The following is a 15,359-nucleotide window of genomic DNA, read 5'->3' on the forward strand; positions in this document are numbered from 1 at the left end:
AGACAAATTCTAAAGTCACAGTTGTGAGGACGACGCAGTGGCGTGGTGGTGTCTTGGCACTCCTGGATATTGTCAACTTGTGTTCAATTGTTACAGTGATACAGTGCCCGTGTGTGTCAAGGAAATGGCAGTATAGGTCTGCATAGGTGACAGACAGTCTTTCACTAGGCCTGAAGAACATGAGTGATGATGACAGACAAATGATACCGGACCATTTCAGGTAGCAATGACGAAAAAAGGGCAAAATATTCACAGACAGCCAAGTTAAAGTGAAGATAAAATAAAAAAAAACGACCAAAATATTTCAGTGATCGGCGACAGGAGATTCGAGAGTGATGCAAACTCTCAGACATTCTCAACAGTAAACCCTAACCAGCAGGACGCAAGAGATGCAGATAAATAGAAGTAAGCGGCTGTTATTACCTAAAACGTGCCAACTAAACATTCATCAAAAACCGGAGTGGACAGTTCATTTGGGCTGAGGAGTTTGGAAAATATGAACGACTATTTAACCCTTCCACTGCTCAGGGGTCCTGAGGACATTTACACCCCTATGCACAAGAAAGAAAATCAATTTTTTTTTCTTCTAAACATGTTAATTTGTGTCCCCTGAGCACGGGAAAAATAATAAAAAAATTCTACTGTACTTACCAATGACAATTGAGCCGCAAAGTTGGCCGATGACGTCACAGAACGTGAGCGCTCAAGGGTGCTGCGTCAGGCAGCCATCACTCACGGCCGCTCAGGCGGCCTGAGTTGCCGCGAATTTATTTTCGCGGAATTATTTACGGTATTCTTGGGACATTTTACACATTTTTTTCGCTAGTATTGTTCAAATTATTACAACTAGACGTTGTATTATAATAAAACTGGTATAAACTCACTAGGCGCTCGCATATTAGTGTCACAAGTATGCCTACCAAACTGGTATAGTTTGCAGGAAATATTCAATGTATTTTTTTTTTCAATACAATCACTAAAATTAACTTGATATGTACATTTATTTACAAAAGAATTACACATTTAGTAGTCCTGGAGACTGTGATACTGTGCAAAACAGTCGATATGGCACAGAGGGACTGCACAGGCTTCGCACCATGTTAACACCAATTTACGTTTCTGTGGCCTCAATTTGGTACTAAAACACACACCACACCGACGCTGGCCTGTTGCATGTGATCCAGTTGGTGGTAATTTCTTTATTTGGTGTATCAGAAAGGCCTCCCTGTAAGCAAGCTTGGGTGCAGGAGCATGGTTCAATATTGGGTCTCGAATGGGTCTTTGTATGCCAGGGGTGTCCTTGCCAAATTTACCTAGTAACTGTTTCACAACTTGAAAACTAAACGAACGGAAATATTGTTTTCTATCTGTTTTCACAAGAAACATGTTGGAACTGTTCAGCATTGTTGGGAGTCCGCCCTGAGCAGCCGTGGAGTGAGGACGTGTCCCGGCCTCTGTGACTGCTGGGGTTGTTTGCCATTTGTTCGCCAGGTGGTGTGGGCGTCTCTGCCCTCCCAGTGTTGTTGTCTGCCTGGCTGCGTGCTGACGTGGCAGTTCTGACATAGGGGGCCTTCCAATTCCTCCTGTTCTGCGTGTGAATTCCGTGGGACTGGAGTTCTCGTGTAAGGCTGGTTATCCAGCCATTGAGTTGGTGATGTGCGACATGCTTCGTGTCCCGGTGGAGGCTGTCTACGGAGTTGAGCTTGTTACGGCCCACCGGGTGATTATCAAGTTTGTGAGGGAGGAGGAGTATCGTGACTTCCTCCGTCGGTACGAAGGGCGTTCGTTGCCGGATGGTGCCGGCTCTGTTGCAGTCTCGGACCGCAGTGGTGCCCTGACTTATGTCAGTGTACACGGTGCGCCCCTGGAGTTCCCCGAAGACCTTCTCCGGTGCTTCTTCGGGAGGTATGGTGCAGTCATCAGTGTGCGGGTGAACACGCTTTCCTTGGGGAAGTATGCTGGGAAGCGGACTAACATCCGTACCTTAGGTATGCGCCTGCGGTCGGATATCCCATTTTCTGTCCGGCTGCTGGGTTACTACGTTCGGGTGTATTATGCCTGGCAGCCTCGTACCTGTTTCCGATGTGGCCAGTTAAGGCATCAGGCTGCCGGGTGCTCTGAGGCCCCTGCTGCACCTGTTAACTTGTTCCGGGAAGAGGATTTCCCGTCGCTCTCTCAGGGCGTGGATTCCGGAGATGAAGAGGGGCAGGACCCGTTCGCTGCTGATGCGGCCCCCCTGCGTCACCCGACGTGCCCCCGGTGGTTGTTGTCCCTCCTCCAGGTGTTCCGGTGGCTCCTGTCACTGGTCAATTCGCTGTGCCAGTTGCTCCCGAGGGTCTTCCGAATGGTCTCTGTGAGTCGTCTTCATCTTCCTCGTCTCCTGCTGATGCGCCTAGCCCTGCGCCCTCGCTGGGTGTTACGGCTGTGTTGGGTGCTGGGGGGTTGCGGACCGTCTTGTTGTGTGCAGCCCAGTTTCCCCTGTGGTTGAGGCTGCTGCCGTACTGCGATGGGCGTCGGTTCGCATGGTCTGTGAGGCCCGTGGTTCTGAGTTCGCCTCCGGCTGTGAGGATGTGCGGCCGGTGCCCATGCGTTCCAGGCGTTCTTCTACTGCTTGGGCTGATGTGGAGGACTTAGACGCAGGTGGAGCTTCGGGCGATGACGTAGCGGTTCCTGGTGCTTCACGCTCTACGTCGCTGGTGGTTGCTGACGTCCATGTGCCTGCCTGTTGACGATGGTGGTGCGTATGATTTACCTCCTGTTCTTTCTCCTGCAGAAGGTTCTCTGCAGTGGGAGGTGGTCGCTACTACGGACGTGGGTGGTGAGGGTTCTGGTGCGAGCCGAGGCCTCAAGCTGGTGCTGAAGAAGGATGCCAAGCGGGGGGGGGGGGTCCCTGCAGGTGCAACGTTCGGTGGTTGATGCGGGGCCCTGTGAGGCAGCCGAGGAGGCTCCCAGTGCGCTGCACATTGCCCGGCCCCATGGGAAAGAGCCCCTCCCTCTCGTCTTGGCCTCCAGCGTGGAGTATGATGCTCAGAATCCTTTGAGGTTTGACATTGTTGAACGCATGCATCCTGTTCCGTGATGCCCTTCTTCCATCTGGGTTCAGCGGGCTCTGTTTTGTTGTGGGTGTGCCGGAGTTGATGCCTGATCCTCGTACGGTTCATAATGAACCTGTTCCGGAGGACGTCATGTTACTTTGGGAGGTGTATTGTGTTCGATTCCCGGCGGCAGATTGGCCGGATAAGTATGAGCATTTTGAGTAGTCTGTGTGCTTGCTGTGTGTTTGGTGTGTGATTGGACCTGTGGTTTGTTTGCAATGTGTTGTACCTATTGTGTGCCCTTCAGGCCGGTGTTGTGTTTATTCTCATGACCGTTGTTTTGTTGTATTTATTGTGTTTCCGTTACCCTCCTGTCCGGTATTGTTGTTTCTTTTTTCTGTGTTTCATTGTGTTTATGCTCATTGTTGTGTTTTTGTTGTCGGCCCTTCAGGTCGGTATTTAGTGTATTTGTATTGATTTGTTTTGTGCTTTTGTATTTTTTTTCTTATGTCTGATTGTTTGTTCTTGGTTTATTATTTTATTGTATTTATTCGCATGTAAAAAAAAAAAAAAAAACCACGCTGGCCTGTTGCACGAGATCCAGTTGGTGGTAATTTCTTTATTTGGTGTATCAGAAAGGCCTCCCTGTAAGCGAGCCTGGGTGCAGGAGCATGGTTCAATATTGGGTCTCGAATGGGTCTTTGTATGCCAGGGTGTCCTTGCCAAATTTACCTAGTAACTGTTTCACAACTTGAAAACTAAACGAACGGAAATATGGTTTTCTACCTGTTTTTACAAGATACATGTTATAACTGTTCAGCATTGTTACGTCAATAAGGTGGAAAATCATTTTCTTCGTCCACTTCACTGTTTTCCGTACACACTCTACAGCACCCACCATCATGTCACATTTATCAACTAAACGCATGTTGATGTTGTAGTCCATCACACAATCTGGCTTATATATTATTTGCTTTGTTGTTCTGTTTACCTTGCCACTGTCCACCATTGTACCAGGGTGAATGGTGGTCAACATGTTCACTTCACGTCTGTCTTTCCACCGTACTAAAAGCATTGCACCACTTTTTCTTACTTCGTAATCACCTACTTGCATAGCAGTGTCAAACACAGGCATTTCCCTTCGTTTTGGCTTTACTGTGCCACACACTCCAGTCTTATTATCAAGCAAGAATTTCGTTAGTAAGGGACTGGTATAATAGCTATCTGTGTACAACATGTGGCCCTTGTTCAGATATGGTGCAAGCAATGCCTTCACCACACTACCTGAGAAACCATGTTCGTCATTAGCAGGAATATCTACATTTGTGGCGGAATACAGTATCATGTGTAACACCATTCCTGATTCACAGTCACAGAGCACAAAGAATTTCAATCCAAATCGGTGACGTTTTGAGGGAATATACTGCTTGAAGGCAGCACGTCCTTTGAAAAGCACAAGTGATTCATCAATAACCAGCTTCTGATCTGGTACGTAGTAATCTCGGAACTTTCCAATCAGGTCATTTAGCCCGTGCCTCACCCTCCAAAGCCTATCATCCTCTCTCTCGTCTGCATTATTTGCAAAACGAAGGCACCGTAGGATCAACAGAAATCTGTCTCGGGACATATATTTCCCGAACAATGGTGTTGGAACAGCGTTGTCTTTGCTCCAATAATCTGATATTACGTGTTTCACACAATGTTTCATCAACATGCAAATTGCGATAAACACACAGTTCACCAACAGTTATCTCTTTCCAACGCTGTAGTCGTGAAAATTCTGATACCTCCTCAGCTTCAATGAGATCGGCCGCAAGTCTGTTCGTTTCGTGAACAATGTGTTCCATGAGCAGCTCATCGAAATATGCAGTAAAGAAGTCCATTTCACTCATTTCGTCACCAGTATCAGGGAAAAGATCTGTAATTCCCACATCTCTGTTGTCAAAGTCGGGAATTTGTGGGACAAAATCTTCATCACTCCACACAAATAAACCTGCTGCCTTCCGAGAGCCATTAGCTGCACCACGGCGAGGAATCCGGAGACCAGGAGCTGAAGCAGGCATATCAACAGAAGGGGCAGGATGGGTAGATGAGGGAAAAGATTTGGAACATGAGGGAATTTGTTCCTCATTGTCGCCATATTGTTCCATGCGGCGGCGCTTGGCTGGGCGGGCAGCCGAGGCGGCGAAACTTGTACTGGCACTAGCAGCCGGGGGTAAAACTATTCTCCGATTCAACATCACTAAAATCTGAGAAATATTCACCTGTTTCAGACTCGTCGATCATATCATAAACGTGCAATAGAACAGATGAACGACGTGTTTGGGCTCGAGATGGTGTTGAGTAGTAGCGGCATCTTGTGGCATCCTCACCCTCGTTGCACCAACATGTCCAGCCTCACTATCCGTGGTTTCTATTTCTTCAGGCTGTGTATAGTCCTCATCTATATCCGAGTCGTCAATATCAGATTCGTCAACGTCATTGAACAATTCATCTGCAATTTCGTCTTCGGTCAAAGACTGCGCGGCGCGGTGCACTAAGCGAGGTCGCACGCTGGGTCGTAATGCGCTCGCCATGGTGTCTGGCCACTAACTAAGGCCTGGGAAACAAAGGAGGCCTGCTCTAGATTTTTTTCAAAATGGCGTCTGTTTACAATCGCCCCTGGGTATGGGTATGGGCGACCCTTTACACCGCGGGACATTTGAATCGTGCCTGGCACCCTTGGGCATATATATATGCCATGCGCACGGTGTGACATGTTACTCAGAGTATATATACTCCATGCTCAGTTCAAGGGTTAAGGAAGGTGTTCACTAGTCCTACAGCATTCTGGAGTGTAATTTCAACAGTGATTCAGTGCAGGCGCATTTGAGCGTCACCTTCATACGACAGACTCATCACTTCACAGTCAGCATTTGGCCGATTGAATGAACCACCAGATGAATTGTGTGGGAACCAACGTTGCTGCTCCCAATCACAAAAGGAAGAGACTCTTCAGTTCAAGTTCTGACAGTGATGGCGATTGGCATCATGTGACCAAAGCCAACAGGAAGAACCACTCCATTATGACCTATCGAGAAAATAGGCTTCTACCGATGAGCACTCCATCTACCTAGACAAAATCTGTGCTGCCAGTCTTCAAAATGCAACATGCTGAAGGCAAGTCCTCATACGCTTCTGTAGTGGACCTTAAAAAAAAGTACCCCTAGCTCAAGGTCGGATCAAAGCCAAATCTCAGAGGTAAAATCATTCTGAGGCCCAAAGATGAGACAGCTGTAACAATTCTTAAAAAATTACAGGAAATTCGACGAACTTAAGCCTGAGGACAAAATAAGGAAAATCATAGTCCTTCATTATCCCTTGCACATGGCCCTAGCTCACCTCGAAAAGCTGAATTATGTTGTGTCAGCAGAAAGTTGCCAGGTAAAAGGCTCTAAGCAGGATACCCGACAAGTCCTTCTACCAGTAAGAGGACTGTTCCCAAATAAGCTTAATCTTGACATTTGGGGCGGGTTCCAACAGGCCTTACACCCCCAGAGCTCCTCAGATGCTTTCGATGTCAGATTTGGACATCACAAGGGTTGTTGTCAACGCCCAGTGAGGTGTGGAGTCTGCAGCCTGCCCCACAACACGAAAATTTGTGACCGGAACAGGACCTTACTTTGAGAGGTCAAGGAACATGTGCATCAAGAGACCAGGCAAATAAATAACAAAAGTGGCTGGGATGGTTTTCACATCTGAATGAACACACCACTGAGAAATGTAGCTGCAAATTCACTGGGACAAAGGAAATAAAACGCCTAAAGCCCCACACCCTAAAGATATGAAACTGGAAGCCGTAGTACTGGGAACCAGATTTGCAGAATGAGCAGTCAATAATCAGCTTCCACCTGATGTATTAGCAGTGCAGACAGGATTAGAGGAAGAAAGGTGCCGCAGAATCCTTACAGCATGTGCAGAAGTCTTACACTAATACCCCTTTCACACTGGATGAGTTCAATCGGGGTAAAAAAAAAAACTAATGATACATCCTCTAGAGACGACAAAATAACCTATAAAATTACTGGAAACCTCGGCCCAGAGGGAGTCGCTGCATACCTTAGGTTAATTTAGCCTGGACTTCTCAAACTAGACCTACAGCTTGGAATAGAGCAAACAGTGCCGATCCCAAAAACCCAAAGATCTAGCTAATCCAAGACCCATCTCTCTCTAAAGCTGTGCTGGCAAGACAGCTGACAGAATGGCACCCTACAGACTCGAGTGAAAAAGGCCCAAACTGCTTCAGGACATGTATGCCTATAGAAGAGGGATTGTCACAGTGTAATGCATTACAACTTTTAGCCCATGTTATGACTACACATACACCAATATGATCATACTGTGGCTGGTTTATGATGCATTCCTACTGTATAGATATCCAGGTTGATTAGCCTAGTATCACCAATATTATTGTATCTATAATCGCATTCTGAAAATATTCTAGTGCATTTGAGTTCATAGCAGAAGCTTTATGTTGTTTATCGTGCAAATACCATTATAGGTCCATGTTATGGAATGCTATATAGGACATGCTAGGTGTATTATGATGTATAATGTACATTAATAAATACCCGAGGTATGACCAGCGGATATACTGTCATTTATCAATAACGTTTATTTATTTATACTTAAGTATAAAGTAGGGCCCGTTATCCCTAACTAGTTAAGTATGACTATAAGGCTAACTATATTAAGTATAACTAGGCCTGGTGGAACTGCTTCTATCAACAGGAGAAGAGGCGAAGGTGGGCCTCTGGCGCCTTAAAACCAGTTGCTTTGGGCAGATGGGATTCGTCAGCCTGGGAATGCAGCTGATCTAGATGAAGAAAAACCACGAATTCAAACCTCTGTTGTCTTGCGGTTAAACACTCATGGGGAAAGGCTTCAGGAGTCAACCCTGAGGAAAAATCCAGAGCAGGAGTCCCTAAGGCAGTTTGCAGCTGTTTACAGCTACATTTTGGCAACTCCTGCGGCGACACTGGTGCCAAGCGTATCGGTGCCTGCCCTTCCCTTGGATCACATCGATGGCATGGAGAGGGTGGATCTGCTGCATGGGCAACAGCCGGTTCTTCATAATTACTGTGCAGACCTGTGCCGTGGAGAGGACACTCCAGCATCGCCTTTGCGATGGCTCATCATAGGAAGCGACAGTTGCCGGTGATAAACCTACCACTCAACTGGCGTAGAGTGAGGCGCCAGGGTTTGCTTCCGTCGGTGGGAGAAATCATCCTATTTCATAGGACAGCTACCGCCCACCTCAAGCTGGGCAGCCCCCAGCCAATAAGGTGCTGTCCCACCATGGTCCGCCTGATCCATTGGGTGCGTGGGGCTTAGGACACACTCCAATAAGCGGATCATCAACCATGCACCAGGCAAAAGAAAAAAACAGAGCCACCCAGCTGTCAACTGGGCACGTTGAATGTAAGGACCATGACACCGGGTCTCACGGAAGATCTACTTGAAGTGAATGACGCCCGTAAAACAGCTGTGATCAACAACGAACTATGCAGGCTGCAGATGGACATAGTCGTCCTGCAGGAGACACGTCTGCCCATGACTGGCAGCATATGGGAGAAGGACTTTATACCCTCCAGGCAGGGAAAACCACCAGAGCATGGTGTTGGCTTCGCCTTGAGGTTGTTAGGTTGGTCCATAGTACTGCTTGGAGGGGTCTGCAAGGATCATCAAACTTCAGCTTCATACAGCAGTAGGAATGGTCAGCCTCATCAACGCCTATGCACCAACACTGACCTCCTCTACCAAAGCGAAGGAGTTCTATGATGACCTCGGCCTAACTCAGAGACATACCTCAACAAGAGCCAGTCTTCCTCCTGGGAGACTTCAATGCAATAGTTGGTTCTGATCACAGCTCTGACTTCCTGCCTGGACCAGTTTGGATTGGGAAGATGAATGAGAGTGGGCAGCGTCTTCTGGAGTTCTGCTGTCGTCATGATCTCTGCATCACCAATTCCTTCTTCGACACTAAGCCCCAGCACAAGGTTTCTTTGAGACACCCCAAGTCTAAGCATTGGCACCAACTCGACCTAGTGCTTACGAGGTGTAGCAATCTGAGAAGCGTCAAACTGACCCGCAGCTTCCAGAGCGCAGATTATGACACCGACCACACACTCGTCGTTTGAAGAGTAAAGTTCCAACCCCGGAAAATCCACAGAGCAAAGGGGAGGGGGGAAGACTGGGCATTTAACATTAACAAGACCCGTGACCTTCACAAGGTGGAGGAATTCACTGCTGCGCTGCCCTTCCTGTACCACCCTGCAATAGCGCAAGTGAGGTGGTCACATCTCAGGGGCAGTATTTTCAACACTGCCATGTCCACCTTCGGTAAGAGGTAGAACAAGTCAGCAGATTGGTTCGAGGTCAGTGCAGAGGAACCGATACCCCTCGTAGAGGAAAAAAGACGAGCTCTCTCATCCTACAAGAACCTACCCTCAGAAAGGAACCTACAGGCATTCCATACTGCCCGCAGTCGAGTTCAACAAACTGCGAGGCAGGCGCTGTGCTAACGATTACAGGCTCCGACTCTGTTCCAGCATCCAGACTGCGGCCACTGTCGGCGGCCACTGTTGACATGTACGAAGCGATCAAACAGGCAACAGGCCCTACACAAAACAGGACGGCTCCTCTGTAGTCAGCCACTGGAGAGATCATTAATTAAAGGCCGTGATCAACAGATGAATCGCTGGGTGGAACATTACTCCAAACTCTACTCCAGAGAGAACTAGGTCAGCGTAGAGGTCTTGGATGCAATCGAGTACCAGCCCATCATGGAAGAACTTTTCCTTGAACCAACTGTGGGAGTAGTTGAGAAAGCACTGGATTCACTTCCCTCAGGGAAGTAAGTAAGTAAGTAATTATCAAAAGAAGGCACCAAACCGGGAAGGCTATGTAGCACCATCAAATACGCAAAATAATCAGAGGGCGCTAAATATCACCAAGGATGCCAATACGAGAACAAAAACGCATAAGGCGAACGATATCAAAAGTATCCGAGTCACCAAGAATTCTATCGAGGGACAGGTGACCGCGAGGGGCGGTCGGAAAGCAAGACACACGCTCGTCCTGGAAGTCAGGACATTCAAGAAGGACATGCACGACCGTAAGAGGGACAATGCAACTAGGACAATAAGGAGCAGGGCGGCGCTCCATCAAGTGACCATGGGTTAAGCGAGTATGGCCAATACGCAACCTCGCCAGAGCTGTTTCCCACCGCCGGTTACGGTGGAAGGAGGACGGCCACGAGGAAACACAACATTTAAGAGTACGTAGCTTGTTACCAGTAACAGACAACCAAGAAGCCTGCCAACGGGTAAGAACTGAGGAATGGATAACTGGGTAAAAGTCGGAATACGGAATGCCTTTACGAGAGATGGGACAAGAGCGGACAGCTTCCTTAGCGGCAGCATCCGCACGCTCATTTAAAGACACACCAATATGGCTGGGAACCCAACAAAACTCAACCGACTTAAATTTACTGTGAACGAGAAACAGCCAATGCTGGATCTCGACAACTACTGGATGAACCGGATTAAAGGACCCGAGAGCCATGAGGGCACTACGAGAGTCAACAACAACCACAAAAGAGGACTGACAACGAGAAAGCAGGAGACGAAGAGCATAGAGAATAGCATAAAGTTCTGCTGTAAAGATGCTAGTCTCCGGAGGCAAGCGACACATATAAGTGCGATCAGGAAAAACAACAGAGCAGCCAACACCGTCCGCTGACTTAGACCCATCGGTGAAGACAGAAACGGAGCGGGAGTGAGAAGAAAAGTGCTCGAGGAAAAGGCGTTTGAGAACCGTAGGAGGGGTAAAAGCTTTAGTGATACGGGTCAAGGAAGTACAAAACCGCGGAAGAGGGACCCTCCACGGGGGCAAAGAAGGAACAACACGAGGAGAAACATCAGAAATATGAACGGAGAGAGAATCCTGTAGGCGAGATAACCGGACAGAAAGAGGGAGGTGGTGAAGAGGAACAGGAACCGCAGGAGGGGTAAAAGTTAAAGCACGACAGAGGCGAGAGGAAGGATGTTGCAAGGACCGCGCAAGATAGCGAAGACAGTAGCGATCACGGCGGTCCTGGAGAGACAGGAAGCCAGTGTCAACATACAAGCTAAGGATGGGAGTCGAACGAAAGGCACCAGAACTGAGGCGCAACCCAGTATGGTGCAAAGCATCAAGACGGCGAAGAGTAGAAGGAGAAGCAGACGAGTAAGCAGGGCAACCATAATCGAGCTTAGACAGGACGAGAGAGGAATGTAAAGCAAGGAGAGTGCGCCTATCTGCCCCCCAAGAAGTATGGGACAAGACCCGAAGGAGGGTAAGGGCCTTAGAGCACTCAACACGGAGGTAAGAGATATGGGGAGACCAAGACAAACGAGTGTCAAGGAATAACCCCAAAAGCTTCGCGGAATCTTTGTATTCAAGGGGATGACCATAAAGCGACAAAGAGGGACGAAGAACAACCCGTTTCCGCGTAAAAGTCATGGCACAAGTCTTAGAAGTAGAGAACTTGAAGCCATGACCTGTGGCCCAAGACGACACGGCATCAATTGCAAGTTGAAGCCGGCGTTGAAGGAGAGGCGAATCATCACCCTGACAACAAAGGGTAAGATCATCGACATAGAGAGCGGAGAAGACACCAGAAGGAAGAGAGGAAAGAAGACCATTGAGGGCAACAAGAAAAAGAGTAGTGCTCAGAACACTACCCTGGGGCACACCTTCGTATTGCTGAAAAGAGGGAGAGAGAGCGGTACCAAGGCGCACCCGAAAGGAACGACGAGAGAGGAAGCTGCGGAGAAAGAGAGGGAGATGACCACGAAGGCCAAAAGAATGAAGTTGAGAGAGGATATGATAACGCCAAGTGGTGTCGTAAGCCTTTTCTAGGTCAAAAAGGACGGCAACAACGGAGGTCTTCGCAGCAAAAGCAGTACGAATATAGACCTCCAAGTTCACCAGGACATCTGTCGTGCTGCGGCACTTGCGGAAACCAAATTGAGAAGGGGAGAGGAGGTGATGGTGTTCCAGGAACCACATCAGACGAACGTTAACCATACGTTCAAAGAGTTTGCAGACACAACTTGTGAGAGCAATAGGGCGAAAGCCCTTAGGGGAAGTACCCAGAGACCCCGGTTTGCGAACAGGGAGGACAACGGCATCGAGCCAGTCCTCAGGGACTGACGACGACTCCCAGATCCGATTATACAGACTCAGTAAATACTGAGACGTGCCCGGAGGGAGATGGCGAAGCATCTCATAATGAATACCATCGGAGCCCGCCGCCGTAGAACCGCAGAGGGCCAGGGCAGAACGAAGTTCAGAGAGAGAGAAGGGATCATTATAGGGAAGCTGAAGATGAGTGCAGAAATCTAAAGGACGAGACTCAAGGACAGGTTTACGAAGAAGGAAAGATTGGGGAAGATGAAGACCAGAGCTAACAGAAGAAAAATGGGAACCCAGTTCGGAAGCGACCTGCAACGGGTCCGCTACAAGAGTATCATGGAGGTGAAGGACCGGTGAAACATCGGGAACGAACTTACCCGCTATCTTGCGGATACGCTTCCAGATCTGGGCCAGAGGGGTCTCGGACGTAATTGATGAGACATAAGATGCCCAACATTCACGTTTAGCCGTACGGATGGCCCTACGGGCCACCGCACTCGCTTTCCGAAAGAAAAGAAAAGAATCGGTCGTCCGCCTACGGCGGTGCCTCTTCCAGGCTGCACGCTTACAGCGGACAGCCCGAGCACAGTCCGCATTCCACCAGGGAACGCACTTCCGTGGACCCCGAGAGGAAGAGCGAGGAATAGAGCGGAGGGCAGCGTTGAAGACAGTGTCATGAAAAAGGAGGAGAGCGCGAGAGAGAGGCAGAAGGGAGAGGTCAGGGAGAGCAGCACTGAGGGTAAATAGGGTCCAGTCTGCCTTAGCAAACTGCCACCTAGGGAAAGAGAGGGAAGGGCGAAAAGAGAAAAAGGAAACAAGGATGGGGAAATGATCACTTCCATGGAGGTCATCAAGAACCTGCCACGTGAAATCTAAGTAAAGAGAAGAAGAGCAGAGAGAAAGATCAAGACAAGAAAGGGTGCGAGTCCGAGAGTCCAAATGAGTGGGCTCACCAGAATTCAGATGAGACAGGGAAGAAGAGAGGAGAAACGGCTCAAGGAGGCGACCCCGGGTATTCGTCAGAACGTCACCCCAAAGAGAATGACGACAATTGAAGTCACCCAGCAGGAGCACAGGCTCCGGCAAGGAGTCCAGGAGGTGTTTCAAATCAGGAGGAGAGAGCGGGACACTCGGGGGGAGATAAATGGAACAAACTGTGTACCATTTCCCCACAAAGATACGAGCAGCAGAACAATGGAGAGGCGAAGGAAAAAGTAAAGGAACAAAGGGAACATCAGCCCGAATCAAAAGAGCAGAAGAATTAGAAGCCCCAGCAATGGCTGGGGGGGGGGGAGAGAAAGGAATAGCCACGAAAACGACCAGGACGAGCACCAAGCATTGGCTCCTGGAGACAGACACAAAGGGGCGAAAACCGCGAAATCAGAAGTTGGAGTTCGAGGAAATTGGCGTAATAACCTCGAACGTTCCATTGAAGAATGGACAACGACGAGAAGAGAAAGGACAAAAACAGAGAACCAGGAAGAAACAAAGGCGAAAGACCAACAGAGCACGTTAAAGAATATCAGGGTCGGGATCAGGGTCAGCAAAGTCAGGGTTAGGGGGCATGGGTAAACTGAGCAAAGACGGAGGGAAGGAAACGGGAGAACAGAGCAGAGGTGGGCGGGCAGGGTCTGGAGGAGGAGGAGGAAGAGGAGGAGACAACGGAGAGGAGCCGTCAAGGACAGCAGCAGGAGGAGGGGGAGTAGAAAGAGGGGAGCGCACCCCAGCAAGAGCAGCAACCGAAAGGGAAGCAGGGGCCAAAGAAACCTCCATAGCAGGAACAGGGGGCGCAAGCACTGAAACGGGAGGGGAAGGAGCAACAGAGCCAGAAGGAGGAGCCGAGGAAGAAAGCGAAGCCTTCTTACCCGCCGGGGAAGAGGAAGGAGAGGAGCCAGGCTTACGCTTCTGACTTAAAGAGACCGGTGTCCCAGCAACTACGTACCGGGCAACGGATTCCAGTGTCTCAACGGGAGAAGCCGAACGAGAGCACACACGACGGCCGTTAGGAGAGCGATGGACATCCGCCCGCACCGACAGGCGGTGGGGAGAGCCAATAGATGGAGGAAGAGGATCGGAAGGAGGATCGGAGGGGGACGAGGAAGAAGACACAGAAGACACGACAGACCGGGTAGAAGGAAGGGGAACCCCAGACAGAGGACCAGGAGGAGGATTCTTCGGGAGAGAACCCAAAGGAACAGAGGAGGGGGCAGTGGGCGCAGCAGGGTCCAAGGCCCGGAAACGGTTGAGAGTCTGAGGAAGGCGGGAAGGACGAGGAGAGGAAGAGCGCAACACGCGAGCATAAGAGATATTAGCATAAGGCGGGAGCCGGCGAACCTGGCGCCTCGCCTCAGGAAAAGATAAACGCTCCCGGTGCTTCAGGTTGAGGACGGCTGCCTCAAGCTTGTAATGGACACACGCACGGGAGAAGGCAGGATGGGCCTCACCGCAGTTGAGGCAACGAGCCTGGGGAGAAGTGCACTCCGACTTAGAGTGACCTTCGCCACCACACAAAGGACAGAGAGAGACAGTCCCGGAGCAGCGGAGGGCACCATGCCCAAACCTCCAGCACTTGTTGCAGAGCCGAGGAGAAGGAATGTACTCCTGGACAGAGCACCTGGCACCAGCAAGAATGACAGAGGGTGGAAGGGTCCTACCATCAAAGGTAATCTTCACAACCCGGAGGGGTTGACGGCGACTACCACGAGGGGGACGAGTAAACGTGTCCACCTGGAGAATAGAATGGCCCTGGGCAGCGAGGATATGGCGAATATCGTCGTGGCAGTCGCGCAGGTCCCGAACACCGGTTGCAACATGGGGCGGGAGCAAAATAGTGCCAACACTGGCATTCAATTGAGCATTCTTCGAGACCCGAACGGGGGTCTCCCCAAGGCAGGATAAGGCAGCCAAGCGGGAAGCAGCATCCTGAGAAGGAGCAGCAACGACACGTGTACCGAGACGAGTGGGGTTGAAAGTAATGGAGGCATCCACGGAATCAATGAGATGTCGATGAAGGGAGAAATCGTCAGGAGGCGCAGAATCAAGAGGGAGGAGATCAAAATATTTGGCCCACGAAGCGGGACCAAACAAGGCTTGATAGGTAGCAGA

This window comes from Procambarus clarkii, chromosome 12, assembly GCF_040958095.1.
Source record: "Procambarus clarkii isolate CNS0578487 chromosome 12, FALCON_Pclarkii_2.0, whole genome shotgun sequence".
Taxonomy (NCBI): Eukaryota; Metazoa; Arthropoda; class Malacostraca; order Decapoda; family Cambaridae; genus Procambarus; species Procambarus clarkii.